Below are 19,094 nucleotides of genomic sequence, written 5' to 3' on the forward strand. Positions count from 1 at the left end.
GGCTGAAGCAGAGTTTAGTACACAGAGCTACAACATATCACGGGCACCTCCATTTTGGAGGAGGTGCCTTTTATACGAGAAGTCCTCCGGCCATTGGTCGGGGACTCCTTAGGACAGTACGCGCGGCCCCTTTTAGAGGGAGGGAGAGCGCGCGCGCCCTAAGCACAGTGCCCGGGAAGCTGCACATGCCGGCAGCAGCAGGAGAGCAGGAAGACACCGGGACAGGAGCACGGCGGTAAGGGGGACGGCGTCTTTGCCTGTCAGGGGGCAGAGACTCCGATTCTACATACTGGAAGAGGTGTGGGTCTTATTTACACTATTTGTACAGTAGTGAAATTGATGCCAGTTTGCTGGCATCTGCCACTAATATTTTTAAATGTGAGGAATCCTGATTGGGTCTCCATCTGTTGGGTTGGCTGTAGTGGAACCTTCCTGTTTTGAGAGCTAAGTGATGTAAGGTTGTGTACCAGTCCTTGATGCACTCCTGATACAGACTCTGCCTATTGCTCTCCTGATACAGATTCTGCCTGCTGCACTCTGATACAGACTCTGCCTATTGCATGCCTGATACAGACTCAGCCTGCTGCACTCCTGATACAGACTCTGCCTGCTGCACTCTGAAACAGACTATGCCTGATGCACTCTGATACAGACTCTTCCTGCTGCACTCTGATACAGACGCTACCTGCTGCACTCTGAAACAGACTCTGCCTGCTGCACTCTGACACAGACTCTTCCTGCAGCACTCCTGATACAGACTCTGCCATCTGCACTCTGATACAGACTCTGCCTGCTGCACTCTGATACAGACTCTGCCTGCTGCACTCTTGATACAGATTCTGCCTGCTGCACTCCTGATACAGACTCTGCTTGCTGCACTCCAGATACAGACTCTGCCTGCTGCACTCCTGATACAGATTCTGCCTGCTGCACTCCTGATACAGACTCTGCTTGCTGCACTCTGATACAGACTCTGCATGCTGCACTCTGATACAGACTCTTCCTGCTGCACTCAGATACAGACGCTACCTGCTTCACTCTGATACAGACTCTGCATGCTGCACTCTGATACAGACTCTTGCTGCTGCACTCCTGATACAGACTCTGCCTGCTGCACTCTGATATAGACTCTGCCTGCTGCACTCCTGATACAGACTCTGCCTGCTGCACTCTGATACAGACTCTGCCTGCTGCACTCCTGATACAGACTCTGTCTGCAGCACTCCTGATACAGACTCTGCCTGCTGCTCTCCTGATACAGACTCTGCCTGCTGCTCTCCTGATACAGACTCTGCCTGCTGCACTCCTGATACAGACTCTGCCTGCTGCACTCCTGATACAGACTCTGCTTGCTACACTCCAGATATAGACTCTGCCTGCTGCACTCTGATACAGACTCTGCCTGCTGCACTCCTGATACAGACTCTGCCTGCTGCACTCTGATACAGACTCTGCCTGCTGCACTCTGAACTCTGTTACAGACTCTGCCTGCTGCACTTTTGATACAGACTCTGTATGTTGCACTCCTGATACAGACTCTGCCTGCTGCGCTCCTGATTCAGACTCTGCCTGCTGCACTCTGATACAGAATCTGCCTGCTGCATTCCTGATACAGACTCTGCCTGCTGCACTCTGATACAGACTCTGCCTGCTGCACTCCTGATACAGACTCTGCCTGCTGCACTCTGATACCGACTCTGCCTGCTGAACTCCTGATACAGACTCTGCCTGCTGCACTTTGATACAGATTCTGCCTGTTGCACGCTGATACAGACTCTGCATGCTGCACTCTGATACAGACTCTGCCTACTGCACTCCTGATACAGACTCTGCCTGATGCATTCCTGATACAGATTCTGCTTGCTGCACTCCTGATACAGAATCTGCCTGCTGCACTCTGATACAGACTCTGCCTGCTGCACTCTGATATAGACTCTGCCTGCTGCACTCCTTATACAGTCTCTGCCTGCTGCACTCCTTATACAGTCTCTGCCTGCTGCACTCTGATACAGACTCTGCCTGCTGCACTCCTGATACAGACTCTGCCTGCTGCACTCTGATACAGACTCTGCCTGCTGCACTCCTGATACAGACTCTGCCTGCTGCACTCTGATACAGACTCTGCCTGCTGCACTCTGATACAGACTCTGCCTGCTGCACTCCTGATACAGACTCTGCCTGCTGCACTCTGATACCGACTCTGCCTGCTGAACTCCTGATACAGACTCTGCCTGCTGCACTTTGATACAGATTCTGCCTGTTGCACGCTGATACAGACTCTGCATGCTGCACTCTGATACAGACTCTGCCTACTGCACTCCTGATACAGACTCTGCCTGCTGCATTCCTGATACAGATTCTGCTTGCTGCACTCCTGATACAGAATCTGCCTGCTGCACTCTGATACAGACTCTGCCTGCTGCACTCTGATATAGACTCTGCCTGCTGCACTCCTTATACAGTCTCTGCCTGCTGCACTCTGATACAGACTCTGCCTGCTGCACTCCTGATACAAACTCTGCCTGCTGCACTCCTGATACAGACTCTGCCTGCTGCACTCTGATACAGACTCTGCCTGCTGCACTCCTGATACAGACTCTGCCTGCTGCACTCTGATACAGACTCTGCCTGCTGCACTCTTGATACAGACTCTGCCTGCTGCACTCTGTTACAGACTCTGCCTGCTGCACCCTGATATAGACTCTGCCTGCTGCACTCTGATACAGACTCTGTCTACTGCACTCTTGATACAGACTCTGCCTGCTGCACTCCAGATACAGACTCTGCCTGCTGCACTCCTGATACAGATTCTGCCTGCTGCACTCCTGATACAGACTCTGCTTGCTGCACTCTGATACAGACTCTGCATGCTGCACTCTGATACAGACTCTTCCTGCTGCACTCAGATACAGACGCTACCTGCTTCACTCTGATACAGACTCTGCATGCTGCACTCTGATACAGACTCTTGCTGCTGCACTCCTGATACAGACTCTGCCTGCTGCACTCTGATATAGACTCTGCCTGCTGCACTCCTGATACAGACTCTGCCTGCTGCACTCTGATACAGACTCTGCCTGCTGCACTCCTGATACAGACTCTGTCTGCAGCACTCCTGATACAGACTCTGCCTGCTGCTCTCCTGATACAGACTCTGCCTGCTGCTCTCCTGATACAGACTCTGCCTGCTGCACTCCTGATACAGACTCTGCCTGCTGCACTCCTGATACAGACTCTGCTTGCTACACTCCAGATATAGACTCTGCCTGCTGCACTCTGATACAGACTCTGCCTGCTGCACTCCTGATACAGACTCTGCCTGCTGCACTCTGATACAGACTCTGCCTGCTGCACTCTGAACTCTGTTACAGACTCTGCCTGCTGCACTTTTGATACAGACTCTGTATGTTGCACTCCTGATACAGACTCTGCCTGCTGCGCTCCTGATTCAGACTCTGCCTGCTGCACTCTGATACAGAATCTGCCTGCTGCATTCCTGATACAGACTCTGCCTGCTGCACTCTGATACAGACTCTGCCTGCTGCACTCCTGATACAGACTCTGCCTGCTGCACTCTGATACCGACTCTGCCTGCTGAACTCCTGATACAGACTCTGCCTGCTGCACTTTGATACAGATTCTGCCTGTTGCACGCTGATACAGACTCTGCATGCTGCACTCTGATACAGACTCTGCCTACTGCACTCCTGATACAGACTCTGCCTGATGCATTCCTGATACAGATTCTGCTTGCTGCACTCCTGATACAGAATCTGCCTGCTGCACTCTGATACAGACTCTGCCTGCTGCACTCTGATATAGACTCTGCCTGCTGCACTCCTTATACAGTCTCTGCATGCTGCACTCCTTATACAGTCTCTGCCTGCTGCACTCTGATACAGACTCTGCCTGCTGCACTCCTGATACAGACTCTGCCTGCTGCACTCTGATACAGACTCTGCCTGCTGCACTCCTGATACAGACTCTGCCTGCTGCACTCTGATACAGACTCTGCCTGCTGCACTCTGATACAGACTCTGCCTGCTGCACTCCTGATACAGACTCTGCCTGCTGCACTCTGATACCGACTCTGCCTGCTGAACTCCTGATACAGACTCTGCCTGCTGCACTTTGATACAGATTCTGCCTGTTGCACGCTGATACAGACTCTGCATGCTGCACTCTGATACAGACTCTGCCTACTGCACTCCTGATACAGACTCTGCCTGCTGCATTCCTGATACAGATTCTGCTTGCTGCACTCCTGATACAGAATCTGCCTGCTGCACTCTGATACAGACTCTGCCTGCTGCACTCTGATATAGACTCTGCCTGCTGCACTCCTTATACAGTCTCTGCCTGCTGCACTCTGATACAGACTCTGCCTGCTGCACTCCTGATACAAACTCTGCCTGCTGCACTCCTGATACAGACTCTGCCTGCTGCACTCTGATACAGACTCTGCCTGCTGCACTCCTGATACAGACTCTGCCTGCTGCACTCTGATACAGACTCTGCCTGCTGCACTCTTGATACAGACTCTGCCTGCTGCACTCTGTTACAGACTCTGCCTGCTGCACCCTGATATAGACTCTGCCTGCTGCACTCTGATACAGACTCTGTCTACTGCACTCTTGATACAGACTCTGCCTGCTGCACTCCTGATACAGACTCTGCCTGCTGCACTCCTGATTGAGACTCTGCCTGCTGCACTCTGATACAGACTCTGCCTACTGCACTCTTGATACAGACTCTGCCTGCTGCACTCCTGATACAGACTCTGCCTGCTGCACTCTGATACAGACTCTGCCTCATGCACTCTGATACAGAGTCCGCCTGATGCACTCTTATACATGCTCTGCCTGCTGCGCTCTGATACAGACTCTGCCTGCTGCACTCCTGATACAGACTCTGCCTGCTGCACTCTGATACAGACTCTGCCTGATGCACTCTGATACAGACTCTGCCTGCTGCACTCTGATACTGTCTCCACCTGCTGCACCATCTAGTCTGTCCTACTGGATCCAGCTGCTGAACGTCCGTTGGTCTCTCCTGGAGTGGGACCTGGCGTTCATCGGGAGCCAAGTATAACCTCACCATCAGAGGCTCTAGTGAACAGTCCGGTGCTCGCTTAGTCACGCCCTCCAGGCTCTCTGGGGTCTGTGGCACAGTGGTTCCATAAACCACGTCCGTGACACTAAGCCTTCGCAGGCAGGGTCCTCTCTCCTGTTGTATCAGTCGGTGACTCCTTTTGACATGTAAAGCGCAACTGAATAAATGTCGCTGTCACAGTAAAAATAATTTAGTACTTGTACTCTGGGTCAATTGATGGCATTTCCCTGGTGTCTACACCTAATTTAATGTGTTTTGGCTGCTTTTGGTCCCATTTCTAGGTGTTGTATTTGCATTTTTTTAGCCCCCCCATTGACTCCTATGGGACTCAGAAATGTTTGACAAACATACGGCAAATAAATTTGGCGAAATTGATGCCACTTCGGTGATGTTAGACCCTCATTTAGGGCAATGTGAACACTCCTGGTTAGGTCTCCATCTCCTGGGTTTTCTTTACTGGAACTTGTGTGGGTCTTATCTACACTATTTTTACTGTAGTGAAATTGATTAGACATTGCTAGTGTCTGCCACTAATTTTTGGAAATGTGGAGAATCATGATTGGGTCTCCATCTATTGGGTTGGCTGTAGAGGAACTGGTTTTGGCCTCCTTTGCAATACTTAAACTCTAGTGAAATTGATGCCACTTTGGTGGTGTTTGTTAGGCCCTCACTTAGGGCAATGTGAACACTCCTGGTTAAGTCTCCATCTTTTGGGTTGTCTGTGCTGGAAGAGATGTGGGCCTTATTTACACTATTTCTACTCTAGTGAAATTGATTACACTTTGCTGGCATCAGCCGCTAATTTTTGGAAATGTGGGGAATCTTGAATGGGTCTCCATCCATTGGGTTGACTGTAGTGGAAGACGTTTTGGTCTCCATGCATTTCTATAGGTATACTGTAGTGAACTTGAACATTTGGTGCAGATATTATTCTCCCCAAACAGGTACACAAACATGATGAACTCTAAATTGATTTTCAATAAACAACCATCAGCCGCCCCATCAAACACCTCTGCTGCTTCTTCCTCCTCCTCTGTTACCGTGCCAAGTTGTGACACGCAGATGTCCGACAGAACCAGCTGCATACCCACTGCAGTTAGGCTGAGTGACATCTGTAAGTGAAGCGGACATGCCTGCTGTGTTTGTTTCTCTGAGCACACCACACGTTTCTCAATCCATCGTAACATGTCCGCCAGCACCTCATTCACAGTCTATCGGTTTGTCTGTTTCACCATACTCTGCCCTCTCTCAGCACTGCAGCCAGCCCTCAATCTCCACCATCTCCTATCAGTTGGCAGCGGAAATGGTGGTCTTAGGCCCTATTTTTTTAAATTTAAACACTTCCGATTGAGTCTGCATCGCCTGGGTTGGCTGTATTGGAACAGGTATGGGTCTCCGTTAAACTACTTGTAGTCTGATGACATTGATGACACTTCGGTGGTGTTAAGCCCTCATTAAGGGCAATGTGAACACTGCAGGTTAGGTCTTAATCTCCTGGGTTGGCTATACTGTGTTACAGATCTGAGTGGTGGAACCTCTGTGCTGCGGTGCAAGGAGGGACCAGAGGGGCATAACTAGGTATCAACTCGGATGGACCAAGGTCACACGGCGGCTCAATCGACTCCGTGAACCAGGGAAGGACCGAGCAGAGGGACCAGGTGCTACTCTGGGCAAGTCCTTGTATGAGAGCAGGTGACTCCCATGGGTCAGAGGGCAGAGACTGACCGGTACAGCAGATGAGAATGGCAGGCAGGCTGACGGGTGATCCGGGTAGATGGGCTGGCAGACACCACAGGTAACTGGTAGGAGCCTCCAGGTAGGCAGGCAGGTAGGGACGGCGGGTAACAAGCAGGAGCCTCCAGGTAGGCTGGCTGGAGGACTGGACTGGTAGTCAGGCTGGCGGACTCGACTGGTAGTCAGGCTGGCGGACTGGACTGGTAGTCAGGATGGCGGACTGGAAAGGTAGTCAGGCTGGCGGACTGGACTGGTAGTCAGAATAGCAGCGGGACCTGAGGGCTGAAGCAGAGTTTAGTACACAGAGCTACAACATATCACGGGCACCTCCATTTTGGAGGAGGTGCTTTTTATACGAGAAGTCCTCCGGCCATTGGCCGGGGACTCCTTAGGACAGTACGCGCGGCCCCTTTTAGAGGGAGGGAGAGCGCGCGCGCCCTAAGCACAGTGCCCGGGAAGCTGCACATGCCGGCAGCAGCAGGAGAGCAGGAAGACACCGGGACAGGAGCACGGCGGTAAGGGGGACGGCGTCTTTGCCTGTCAGGGGGCAGAGACTCCGATTCTACATACTGGAAGAGGTGTGGGTCTTATTTACACTATTTGTACAGTAGTGAAATTGATGCCAGTTTGCTGGCATCTGCCACTAATATTTTTAAATGTGAGGAATCCTGATTGGGTCTCCATCTGTTGGGTTGGCTGTAGTGGAACCTTCCTGTTTTGAGAGCTAAGTGATGTAAGGTTGTGTACAAGTCCTTGATGCACTCCTGATACAGACTCTGCCTATTGCTCTCCTGATACAGATTCTGCCTGCTGCACTCTGATACAGACTCTGCCTATTGCATGCCTGATACAGACTCAGCCTGCTGCACTCCTGATACAGACTCTGCCTGCTGCACTCTGAAACAGACTATGCCTGATGCACTCTGATACAGACTCTTCCTGCTGCACTCTGATACAGACGCTACCTGCTGCACTCTGAAACAGACTCTGCCTGCTGCACTCTGATACAGACTCTTCCTGCAGCACTCTGATACAGACTCTTCCTGCAGCACTCCTGATACAGACTCTGCCATCTGCACTCTGATACAGACTCTGCCTGCTGCACTCTGATACAGACTCTGCCTGCTGCACTCTTGATACAGATTCTGCCTGCTGCACTCCTGATACAGACTCTGCTTGCTGCACTCCTGATACAGACTCTGCCTGCTGCACTCCTGATACAGATTCTGCCTGCTGCACTCCTGATACAGACTCTGCTTGCTGCACTCTGATACAGACTCTGCATGCTGCACTCTGATACAGACTCTTCCTGCTGCACTCAGATACAGACGCTACCTGCTTCACTCTGATACAGACTCTGCATGCTGCACTCTGATACAGACTCTTGCTGCTGCACTCCTGATACAGACTCTGCCTGCTGCACTCTGATATAGACTCTGCCTGCTGCACTCCTGATACAGACTCTGCCTGCTGCACTCTGATACAGACTCTGCCTGCTGCACTCCTGATACAGACTCTGTCTGCAGCACTCCTGATACAGACTCTGCCTGCTGCTCTCCTGATACAGACTCTGCCTGCTGCTCTCCTGATACAGACTCTGCCTGCTGCTCTCCTGATACAGACTCTGCCTGCTGCACTCCTGATACAGACTCTGCCTGCTGCACTCCTGATACAGACTCTGCTTGCTACACTCCAGATACAGACTCTGCCTGCTGCACTCTGATACAGACTCTGCCTGCTGCACTCCTGATACAGACTCTGCCTGCTGCACTCTGATACAGACTCTGCCTGCTGCACTCTGAACTCTGTTACAGACTCTGCCTGCTGCACTTTTGATACAGACTCTGTATGCTGCACTCCTGATACAGACTCTGCCTGCTGCTCTCCTGATTCAGACTCTGCCTGCTGCACTCTGATGCAGAATCTACCTGCTGCATTCCTGATACAGACTCTGCCTGCTGCACTCTGATACAGACTCTGCCTGCTGCACTCCTGATACAGACTCTGCCTGCTGCACTCTGATACCGACTCTGCCTGCTGAACTCCTGATACAGACTCTGCCTGCTGCAATTTGATACAGATTCTGCCTGTTGCACGCTGATACAGACTCTGCCTGCTGCACTCTGATACAGACTCTGCCTACTGCACTCCTGATACCGACTCTGCCTGCTGCATTCCTGATACAGATTCTGCTTGCTGCACTCCTGATACAGAATGTGCCTGCTGCACTCTGATACAGACTCTGCCTGCTGCACTCTGATATAGACTCTGCCTGCTGCACTCCTTATACAGTCTCTGCCTGCTGCACTCTGATACAGACTCTGCCTGCTGCACTCCTGATACAAACTATGCCTGCTGCACTCCTGATACAGACTCTGCCTGCTGCACTCTGATACAGACTCTGCCTGCTGCACTCCTAATACAGACTCTGCCTGCTGCACTCTGATACAGACTCTGCCTGCTGCACTCTTGATACAGACTCTGCCTGCTGCACTCTGTTACAGACTCTGCCTGCTGCACCCTGATATAGACTCTGCCTGCTGCACTCTGATACAGACTCTGCCTACTGCACTCTTGATACAGACTCTGCCTGCTGCACTCTTGATACAGACTCTGCCTGCTGCACTCTGTTACAGACTCTGCCTGCTGCACCCTGATATAGACTCTGCCTGCTGCACTCTGATACAGACTCTGCCTACTGCACTCTTGATACAGACTCTGCCTGCTGCACTCCTGATACAGACTCTGCCTACTGCACTCTGATACAGACTCTGCCTGCTGCACTCCTGATACAGACTCTGCCTGCTGCACTCTGATACAGACTCTGCCTCATGCACTCTGATACAGACTCTGCCTGCTGCACTCTGATACAGAGTCCGCCTGATGCACTCTTATACATGCTCTGCCTGCTGCGCTCTGATACAGACTCTGCCTGCTGCACTCCTGATACAGACTCTGCCTGCTGCACTCCTGATACAGACTCTGCCTGATGCACTCTGATACAGACTCTGCCTGCTGCACTCTGATACTGTCTCCACCTGCTGCACCATCTAGTCTGTCCTACTGGATCCAGCTGCTGAACGTCCGTTGGTCTCTCCTGGAGTGGGACCTGGCGTTCATCGGGAGCCAAGTATAACCTCACCATCAGAGGCTCTAGTGAACAGTCCTGTGCTCGCTTAGTCACGCCCTCCAGGCTCTCTGGGGTCTGTGGCACAGTGGTTCCATAAACCACGTCCGTGACACTAAGCCTTCGCAGGCAGGGTCCTCTCTCCTGTTGTATCAGTCGGTGACTCCTTTTGACATGTAAAGCGCAACTGAATAAATGTCGCTGTCACAGTAAAAATAATTTAGTACTTGTACTCTGGGTCAATTGATGGCATTTCCCTGGTGTCTACACCTAATTTAATGTGTTTTGGCTGCTTTTGGTCCCATTTCTAGGTGTTGTATTTGCATTTTTTTAGCCCCCCCATTGACTCCTATGGGACTCAGAAATGTTTGACAAACATACGGCAAATAAATTTGGCGAAATTGATGCCACTTCGGTGATGTTAGACCCTCATTTAGGGCAATGTGAACACTCCTGGTTAGGTCTCCATCTCCTGGGTTTTCTTTACTGGAACTTGTGTGGGTCTTATCTACACTATTTTTACTGTAGTGAAATTGATTAGACATTGCTAGTGTCTGCCACTAATTTTTGGAAATGTGGAGAATCATGATTGGGTCTCCATCTATTGGGTTGGCTGTAGAGGAACTGGTTTTGGCCTCCTTTGCAATACTTAAACTCTAGTGAAATTGATGTCACTTTGGTGGTGTTTGTTAGGCCCTCACTTAGGGCAATGTGAACACTCCTGGTTAAGTCTCCATCTTTTGGGTTGTCTGTGCTGGAAGAGATGTGGGCCTTATTTACACTATTTCTACTCTAGTGAAATTGATTACACTTTGCTGGCATCAGCCGCTAATTTTTGGAAATGTGGGGAATCTTGAATGGGTCTCCATCCATTGGGTTTACTGTAGTGGAAGACGTTTTGGTCTCCATGCATTTCTATAGGTATACTGTAGTGAACTTGAACATTTGGTGCAGATATTATTCTCCCCAAACAGGTACACAAACATGATGAACTCTAAATTGATTTTCAATAAACAACCATCAGCCGCCCCATCAAACACCTCTGCTGCTTCTTCCTCCTCCTCTGTTACCGTGCCAAGTTGTGACACGCAGATGTCCGACAGAACCAGCTGCATACCCACTGCAGTTAGGCTGAGTGACATCTGTAAGTGAAGCAGACATGCCTGCTGTGTTTGTTTCTCTGAGCACACCACACGTTTCTCAATCCATCGTAACATGTCTGCCAGCACCTCATTCACAGTCTATCGGTTTGTCTGTTTCACCATACTCTGCCCTCTCTCAGCACTGCAGCCAGCCCTCAATCTCCACCATCTCCTATCAGTTGGCAGCGGAAATGGTGGTCTTAGGCCCTATTTTTTTAAATTTAAACACTTCCGATTGAGTCTGCATCGCCTGGGTTGGCTGTATTGGAACAGGTATGGGTCTCCGTTAAACTACTTGTAGTCTGATGACATTGATGCCACTTCGGTGGTGTTAAGCCCTCATTAAGGGCAATGTGAACACTGCAGGTTAGGTCTTAATCTCCTGGGTTGGCTATACTGTGTTACAGATCTGAGTGGTGGAACCTCTGTGCTGCGGTGCAAGGAGGGACCAGAGGGGCATAACTAGGTATCAACTCGGATGGACCAAGGTCACACGGCGGCTCAATCGACTCCGTGAACCAGGGAAGGACCGAGCAGAGGGACCAGGTGCTACTCTGGGCAAGTCCTTGTATGAGAGCAGGTGACTCCCATGGGTCAGAGGGCAGAGACTGACCGGTACAGCAGATGAGAATGGCAGGCAGGCTGACGGGTGATCCGGGTAGATGGGCTGGCAGACACCACGGGTAACTGGTAGGAGCCTCCAGGTAGGCAGGCAGGTAGGGACGGCGGGTAACAAGCAGGAGCCTCCAGGTAGGCTGGCTGGAGGACTGGACTGGTAGTCAGGCTGGCGGACTCGACTGGTAGTCAGGCTGGCGGACTGGACTGGTAGTCAGGTTGGCGGACTGGAAAGGTAGTCAGGCTGGCGGACTGGACTGGTAGTCAGAATAGCAGCGGGACCTGAGGGCTGAAGCAGAGTTTAGTACACAGAGCTACAACATATCACGGGCACCTCCATTTTGGAGGAGGTGCCTTTTATACGAGAAGTCCTCCGGCCATTGGTCGGGGACTCCTTAGGACAGTACGCGCGGCCCCTTTTAGAGGGAGGGAGAGCGCGCGCGCCCTAAGCACAGTGCCCGGGAAGCTGCACATGCCGGCAGCAGCAGGAGAGCAGGAAGACACCGGGACAGGAGCACGGCGGTAAGGGGGACGGCGTCTTTGCCTGTCAGGGGGCAGAGACTCCGATTCTACATACTGGAAGAGGTGTGGGTCTTATTTACACTATTTGTACAGTAGTGAAATTGATGCCAGTTTGCTGGCATCTGCCACTAATATTTTTAAATGTGAGGAATCCTGATTGGGTCTCCATCTGTTGGGTTGGCTGTAGTGGAACCTTCCTGTTTTGAGAGCTAAGTGATGTAAGGTTGTGTACCAGTCCTTGATGCACTCCTGATACAGACTCTGCCTATTGCTCTCCTGATACAGATTCTGCCTGCTGCACTCTGATACAGACTCTGCCTATTGCATGCCTGATACAGACTCAGCCTGCTGCACTCCTGATACAGACTCTGCCTGCTGCACTCTGAAACAGACTATGCCTGATGCACTCTGATACAGACTCTTCCTGCTGCACTCTGATACAGACGCTACCTGCTGCACTCTGAAACAGACTCTGCCTGCTGCACTCTGACACAGACTCTTCCTGCAGCACTCCTGATACAGACTCTGCCATCTGCACTCTGATACAGACTCTGCCTGCTGCACTCTGATACAGACTCTGCCTGCTGCACTCTTGATACAGATTCTGCCTGCTGCACTCCTGATACAGACTCTGCTTGCTGCACTCCAGATACAGACTCTGCCTGCTGCACTCCTGATACAGATTCTGCCTGCTGCACTCCTGATACAGACTCTGCTTGCTGCACTCTGATACAGACTCTGCATGCTGCACTCTGATACAGACTCTTCCTGCTGCACTCAGATACAGACGCTACCTGCTTCACTCTGATACAGACTCTGCATGCTGCACTCTGATACAGACTCTTGCTGCTGCACTCCTGATACAGACTCTGCCTGCTGCACTCTGATATAGACTCTGCCTGCTGCACTCCTGATACAGACTCTGCCTGCTGCACTCTGATACAGACTCTGCCTGCTGCACTCCTGATACAGACTCTGTCTGCAGCACTCCTGATACAGACTCTGCCTGCTGCTCTCCTGATACAGACTCTGCCTGCTGCTCTCCTGATACAGACTCTGCCTGCTGCACTCCTGATACAGACTCTGCCTGCTGCACTCCTGATACAGACTCTGCTTGCTACACTCCAGATATAGACTCTGCCTGCTGCACTCTGATACAGACTCTGCCTGCTGCACTCCTGATACAGACTCTGCCTGCTGCACTCTGATACAGACTCTGCCTGCTGCACTCTGAACTCTGTTACAGACTCTGCCTGCTGCACTTTTGATACAGACTCTGTATGTTGCACTCCTGATACAGACTCTGCCTGCTGCGCTCCTGATTCAGACTCTGCCTGCTGCACTCTGATACAGAATCTGCCTGCTGCATTCCTGATACAGACTCTGCCTGCTGCACTCTGATACAGACTCTGCCTGCTGCACTCCTGATACAGACTCTGCCTGCTGCACTCTGATACCGACTCTGCCTGCTGAACTCCTGATACAGACTCTGCCTGCTGCACTTTGATACAGATTCTGCCTGTTGCACGCTGATACAGACTCTGCATGCTGCACTCTGATACAGACTCTGCCTACTGCACTCCTGATACAGACTCTGCCTGATGCATTCCTGATACAGATTCTGCTTGCTGCACTCCTGATACAGAATCTGCCTGCTGCACTCTGATACAGACTCTGCCTGCTGCACTCTGATATAGACTCTGCCTGCTGCACTCCTTATACAGTCTCTGCCTGCTGCACTCCTTATACAGTCTCTGCCTGCTGCACTCTGATACAGACTCTGCCTGCTGCACTCCTGATACAGACTCTGCCTGCTGCACTCTGATACAGACTCTGCCTGCTGCACTCCTGATACAGACTCTGCCTGCTGCACTCTGATACAGACTCTGCCTGCTGCACTCTGATACAGACTCTGCCTGCTGCACTCCTGATACAGACTCTGCCTGCTGCACTCTGATACCGACTCTGCCTGCTGAACTCCTGATACAGACTCTGCCTGCTGCACTTTGATACAGATTCTGCCTGTTGCACGCTGATACAGACTCTGCATGCTGCACTCTGATACAGACTCTGCCTACTGCACTCCTGATACAGACTCTGCCTGCTGCATTCCTGATACAGATTCTGCTTGCTGCACTCCTGATACAGAATCTGCCTGCTGCACTCTGATACAGACTCTGCCTGCTGCACTCTGATATAGACTCTGCCTGCTGCACTCCTTATACAGTCTCTGCCTGCTGCACTCTGATACAGACTCTGCCTGCTGCACTCCTGATACAAACTCTGCCTGCTGCACTCCTGATACAGACTCTGCCTGCTGCACTCTGATACAGACTCTGCCTGCTGCACTCCTGATACAGACTCTGCCTGCTGCACTCTGATACAGACTCTGCCTGCTGCACTCTTGATACAGACTCTGCCTGCTGCACTCTGTTACAGACTCTGCCTGCTGCACCCTGATATAGACTCTGCCTGCTGCACTCTGATACAGACTCTGTCTACTGCACTCTTGATACAGACTCTGCCTGCTGCACTCCTGATACAGACTCTGCCTGCTGCACTCCTGATTGAGACTCTGCCTGCTGCACTCTGATACAGACTCTGCCTACTGCACTCTTGATACAGACTCTGCCTGCTGCACTCCTGATACAGACTCTGCCTGCTGCACTCTGATACAGACTCTGCCTCATGCACTCTGATACAGAGTCCGCCTGATGCACTCTTATACATGCTCTGCCTGCTGCGCTCTGATACAGACTCTGCCTGCTGCACTCCTGATACAGACTCTGCCTGCTGCACTCTGATACAGACTCTGCCTGATGCACTCTGATACAGACTCTGCCTGCTGCACTCTGATACTGTCTCCACCTGCTGCACCATCTAGTCTGTCCTACTGGATCCAGCTGCTGAACGTCCGTTGGTCTCTCCTGGAGTGGGACCTGGCGTTCATCGGGAGCCAAGTATAACCTCACCATCAGAGGCTCTAGTGAACAGTCCGGTGCTCGCTTAGTCACGCCCTCCAGGCTCTCTGGGGTCTGTGGCACAGTGGTTCCATAAACCACGTCCGTGACACTAAGCCTTCGCAGGCAGGGTCCTCTCTCCTGTTGTATCAGTCGGTGACTCCTTTTGACATGTAAAGCGCAACTGAATAAATGTCGCTGTCACAGTAAAAATAATTTAGTACTTGTACTCTGGGTCAATTGATGGCATTTCCCTGGTGTCTACACCTAATTTAATGTGTTTTGGCTGCTTTTGGTCCCATTTCTAGGTGTTGTATTTGCATTTTTTTAGCCCCCCCATTGACTCCTATGGGACTCAGAAATGTTTGACAAACATACGGCAAATAAATTTGGCGAAATTGATGCCACTTCGGTGATGTTAGACCCTCATTTAGGGCAATGTGAACACTCCTGGTTAGGTCTCCATCTCCTGGGTTTTCTTTACTGGAACTTGTGTGGGTCTTATCTACACTATTTTTACTGTAGTGAAATTGATTAGACATTGCTAGTGTCTGCCACTAATTTTTGGAAATGTGGAGAATCATGATTGGGTCTCCATCTATTGGGTTGGCTGTAGAGGAACTGGTTTTGGCCTCCTTTGCAATACTTAAACTCTAGTGAAATTGATGCCACTTTGGTGGTGTTTGTTAGGCCCTCACTTAGGGCAATGTGAACACTCCTGGTTAAGTCTCCATCTTTTGGGTTGTCTGTGCTGGAAGAGATGTGGGCCTTATTTACACTATTTCTACTCTAGTGAAATTGATTACACTTTGCTGGCATCAGCCGCTAATTTTTGGAAATGTGGGGAATCTTGAATGGGTCTCCATCCATTGGGTTGACTGTAGTGGAAGACGTTTTGGTCTCCATGCATTTCTATAGGTATACTGTAGTGAACTTGAACATTTGGTGCAGATATTATTCTCCCCAAACAGGTACACAAACATGATGAACTCTAAATTGATTTTCAATAAACAACCATCAGCCGCCCCATCAAACACCTCTGCTGCTTCTTCCTCCTCCTCTGTTACCGTGCCAAGTTGTGACACGCAGATGTCCGACAGAACCAGCTGCATACCCACTGCAGTTAGGCTGAGTGACATCTGTAAGTGAAGCGGACATGCCTGCTGTGTTTGTTTCTCTGAGCACACCACACGTTTCTCAATCCATCGTAACATGTCCGCCAGCACCTCATTCACAGTCTATCGGTTTGTCTGTTTCACCATACTCTGCCCTCTCTCAGCACTGCAGCCAGCCCTCAATCTCCACCATCTCCTATCAGTTGGCAGCGGAAATGGTGGTCTTAGGCCCTATTTTTTTAAATTTAAACACTTCCGATTGAGTCTGCATCGCCTGGGTTGGCTGTATTGGAACAGGTATGGGTCTCCGTTAAACTACTTGTAGTCTGATGACATTGATGACACTTCGGTGGTGTTAAGCCCTCATTAAGGGCAATGTGAACACTGCAGGTTAGGTCTTAATCTCCTGGGTTGGCTATACTGTGTTACAGATCTGAGTGGTGGAACCTCTGTGCTGCGGTGCAAGGAGGGACCAGAGGGGCATAACTAGGTATCAACTCGGATGGACCAAGGTCACACGGCGGCTCAATCGACTCCGTGAACCAGGGAAGGACCGAGCAGAGGGACCAGGTGCTACTCTGGGCAAGTCCTTGTATGAGAGCAGGTGACTCCCATGGGTCAGAGGGCAGAGACTGACCGGTACAGCAGATGAGAATGGCAGGCAGGCTGACGGGTGATCCGGGTAGATGGGCTGGCAGACACCACAGGTAACTGGTAGGAGCCTCCAGGTAGGCAGGCAGGTAGGGACGGCGGGTAACAAGCAGGAGCCTCCAGGTAGGCTGGCTGGAGGACTGGACTGGTAGTCAGGCTGGCGGACTCGACTGGTAGTCAGGCTGGCGGACTGGACTGGTAGTCAGGATGGCGGACTGGAAAGGTAGTCAGGCTGGCGGACTGGACTGGTAGTCAGAATAGCAGCGGGACCTGAGGGCTGAAGCAGAGTTTAGTACACAGAGCTACAACATATCACGGGCACCTCCATTTTGGAGGAGGTGCTTTTTATACGAGAAGTCCTCCGGCCATTGGCCGGGGACTCCTTAGGACAGTACGCGCGGCCCCTTTTAGAGGGAGGGAGAGCGCGCGCGCCCTAAGCACAGTGCCCGGGAAGCTGCACATGCCGGCAGCAGCAGGAGAGCAGGAAGACACCGGGACAGGAGCACGGCGGTAAGGGGGACGGCGTCTTTGCCTGTCAGGGGGCAGAGACTCCGATTCTACATACTGGAAGAGGTGTGGGTCTTATTTACACTATTTGTACAGTAGTGAAATTGATGCCAGTTTGCTGGCATCTGCCACTAATATTTTTAAATGTGAGGAATCCTGATTGGGTCTCCATCTGTTGGGTTGGCTGTAGTGGAACCTTCCTGTTTTGAGAGCTAAGTGATGTAAGGTTGTGTACCAGTCCTTGATGCACTCCTGATACAGACTCTGCCTATTGCTCTCCTGATACAGATTCTGCCTGCTGCACTCTGATACAGACTCTGCCTATTGCATGCCTGATACAGACTCAGCCTGCTGCACTCCTGATACAGACTCTGCCTGCTGCACTCTGAAACAGACTATGCCTGATGCACTCTGATACAGACTCTTCCTGCTGCACTCTGATACAGACGCTACCTGCTGCACTCTGAAACAGACTCTGCCTGCTGCACTCTGACACAGACTCTTCCTGCAGCACTCCTGATACAGACTCTGCCATCTGCACTCTGATACAGACTCTGCCTGCTGCACTCTGATACAGACTCTGCCTGCTGCACTCTTGATACAGATTCTGCCTGCTGCACTCCTGATACAGACTCTGCTTGCTGCACTCCAGATACAGACTCTGCCTGCTGCACTCCTGATACAGATTCTGCCTGCTGCACTCCTGATACAGACTCTGCTTGCTGCACTCTGATACAGACTCTGCATGCTGCACTCTGATACAGACTCTTCCTGCTGCACTCAGATACAGACGCTACCTGCTTCACTCTGATACAGACTCTGCATGCTGCACTCTGATACAGACTCTTGCTGCTGCACTCCTGATACAGACTCTGCCTGCTGCACTCTGATATAGACTCTGCCTGCTGCACTCCTGATACAGACTCTGCCTGCTGCACTCTGATACAGACTCTGCCTGCTGCACTCCTGATACAGACTCTGTCTGCAGCACTCCTGATACAGACTCTGCCTGCTGCTCTCCTGATACAGACTCTGCCTGCTGCTCTCCTGATACAGACTCTGCCTGCTGCACTCCTGATACAGACTCTGCCTGCTGCACTCCTGATACAGACTCTGCTTGCTACACTCCAGATATAGACTCTGCCTGCTGCACTCTGATACAGACTCTGCCTGCTGCACTCCTGATACAGACTCTGCCTGCTGCACTCTGATACAGACTCTGCCTGCTGCACTCTGAACTCTGTTACAGACTCTGCCTGCTGCACTTTTGATACAGACTCTGTATGTTGCACTCCTGATACAGACTCTGCCTGCTGCGCTCCTGATTCAGACTCTGCCTGCTGCACTCTGATACAGAATCTGCCTGCTGCATTCCTGATACAGACTCTGCCTGCTGCACTCTGATACAGACTCTGCCTGCTGCACTCCTGATACAGACTCTGCCTGCTGCACTCTGATACCGACTCTGCCTGCTGAACTCCTGATACAGACTCTGCCTGCTGCACTTTGATACAGATTCTGCCTGTTGCACGCTGATACAGACTCTGCATGCTGCACTCTGATACAGACTCTGCCTACTGCACTCCTGATACAGACTCTGCCTGATGCA

The sequence above is a fragment of the Phyllobates terribilis genome, unplaced genomic scaffold (genome assembly GCF_046119375.1).
Source record: "Phyllobates terribilis strain yellow unplaced genomic scaffold, ASM4611937v1 Scaffold_11__3_contigs__length_659146591, whole genome shotgun sequence".
NCBI classification, from domain to species: Eukaryota; Metazoa; Chordata; class Amphibia; order Anura; family Dendrobatidae; genus Phyllobates; species Phyllobates terribilis.